Source organism: Amia ocellicauda, chromosome 9 (assembly GCF_036373705.1).
Source record: "Amia ocellicauda isolate fAmiCal2 chromosome 9, fAmiCal2.hap1, whole genome shotgun sequence".
Lineage (NCBI taxonomy): Eukaryota > Metazoa > Chordata > Actinopteri > Amiiformes > Amiidae > Amia > Amia ocellicauda.
In genome coordinates this window covers 38,388,311-38,390,674 of record NC_089858.1, presented here as the reverse complement: position 1 = coordinate 38,390,674, position 2,364 = coordinate 38,388,311, and the positions used below count along the sequence as shown (strand labels likewise).

General features: G+C 40.5%; 1 non-coding gene across 1 annotated transcript; it reads left to right on the top strand.

Moving 5' to 3' along the window:
• The first annotated feature begins 1,703 nt into the window (after window positions 1-1,703).
• LOC136759514 (U12 minor spliceosomal RNA) lies at window positions 1,704-1,822 on the top strand. Its single transcript, XR_010820038.1, has one exon. It is a non-coding gene; the product is annotated as a U12 minor spliceosomal RNA (small nuclear RNA).
• Window positions 1,823-2,364: the final 542 nt, after the last annotated feature.

The following is a 2,364-nucleotide window of genomic DNA, read 5'->3' as shown; positions in this document are numbered from 1 at the left end:
AGTTCCTAGAGGGATGCTGTATATTCTGGTTTTCATTCCAACTGGAAATCACACTTAATGAATCAAATTATTTTATCAATCAGCAATATAACCTCATTTTAAGGTATTTTACAAATGATGGGTTAAAATGGTTTTGAATCATGTTGACCCTATCTTATAACATCACTTGCAGTCTGGAGAAAGGTATTCATTTAATCCATTTAATGAGCTAATCATCAGACCAGCTACTGGCACATGTGATCTCCTTGTCATTGGCTCTCCACAGCTAAATCCAGCACTTCACATCTCCTGGTCCCTCAGATCTAACAAGCAGACATTGCTTCCCTCTCAACTCTAACCACTAACACACCCTCTCCTCTCCCAGTCCCGTTGCTCTGATCAACAGACCCCTTTCAACTTTTGCTCCATTTTCCCCCTTCATCCATTAGATTTCTAAAGAACCCAGCTTGCTATCATATTTGTGTGTTTGTATATGATGTATAACAATTGGCTTTTAGAAGTAAAATATAGCAACTTGGCTTCACAAATATGTATTATATGACTGAAGAAAACCACAGTTGACGAGCACATGTGTGGACAAGATGTCCATTGTGACTGGGTACAGTTCCCTATTCACAGATCGGTATTGTTCTGTAATACCCAGAACAGACCCTCCCAAGTAGATCAGTACAATGACTTTCATTTGGCTGCAGTCTCTACTGGGTTTTAAATCTGCTCACATTGTCAGCTTTTTGTGCTGCCAGGCTCCACACATCAATGACTCCCAGATGCAGATAACTAGTTTAAATGGGGTTGCAGAGAGTACATATGACAAGTGTTTTTTGGGGGACGATTTAATTGGCCCACAGTATTCAAAGTTTTTCGGCCATAACCCAAACCCAGGATGATGTCATTATTATTATTAGTATTATCATCCAGCAGTTCTACCACCATGAAGCTTACTTTGCTGATGAAACAAATCTTCTGTCTGGGAAGAGTTTATAATTCCAGAGGAACTGAGATAGAGAGATCAGAACAGGGGGAGAAGAAGGAGGAGAAGAAGAGGAGATCCAATTTAGTAAGGTTACATTTGAGATGATGCAAGTACATCCAGGAAGAGATATGTGATGGGATATGGTGGGGGGAGGGACAGTGGGCAAAGGTGGGGTGGGGCAAAGTAAAGGCATTAGTGGTTTAATATATACTTGTTCTTTTTTTCATTATTTTACTAATCAAACAAAACCAAAACAAATTATTCAATTCAATAAATGAGGCAATGATTAAAATGCAATTCTGTGTGGAGAATTACCATACATTATGGAAAGTCTATTTTTCATTTTTTGTGGTACAGTATTGTTTTAATACAAGATGGACTTACAAAAAGTCTTTACTTCACAGGTTTGAGATGTAAAAAAGGAGTGGTGGTCCTAAGGATTTTGGCCTTCAAGCTCAAGCACAAGCGCTTCTAAGAGACCCACCTCAAATTCCTCCCAGCAGCCTTTGCGAACCTAAATCTTAGCATACCAACACCCAAGGTTTTATTGTTGAGGAGGAAACTAGTCGAAAATACGTATTTTATTCACATATCACTTAAGTGTGATATGAATCCTAATCATTAATATACTGTGTAAAGACGGTGCGAGACCGCGGCGACAGCAGCTTCCACCCCTGAGGCCGATGGAGGGACGGCATGGTGGGTTGTGTTGTCCCGCGCAGACTCAGATATGCCATAAACTAATGAGTGAGGAAAATAATGCGCCGGTGTGACGCCCGGCTTCTCGCTGAAAGCGCAGTGAGTTTTTGCGGGGCGCCGGTCTGAGCTGCGCGGCGAGTGATCGGCCCGTCAGTAGCGCTGAAAGACAGACCCGCGAGTTTCTGTGTCTGTTTATTATGTTCTGTTTAGGGTTGTTCCGCAGTGTCCATTGTTACCTTCGAAGCTTCGGAACACCTCATTTGCATAATGTATTTGATTGAAAGGATAATACATATAAACAAAATAAAACATACACGTGTAGCTTCAAATAGGTAAATCTCGAACAGTAATCATGTTTTGATTCGTTTTGACAAGCACACGGTTTATGTACAGGTACAGTGAGGGAAAAAAGTTTGATCCCCTGCTGATTTTGCACGTTTGCCCACTGTCAAAGAAATGATCAGTCTATAATTTAAATGGTAGGTGTATTTTAACAGTGAGAGACAGAATAACTACAAAAAAATCCAGAAAAATGCATTTCAAAAAAATTATCAATTGATTTGCATGTTAATGAGGGAAATAAGTATTTGACCCCTTCGACTTAGTACTTGGTGGCAAAACCCTTGTTGGCAATCACAGAGGTCAGACGTTTCTTGTAGTTGGCCACCAGGTTTGCACACATCTCAGGAGGG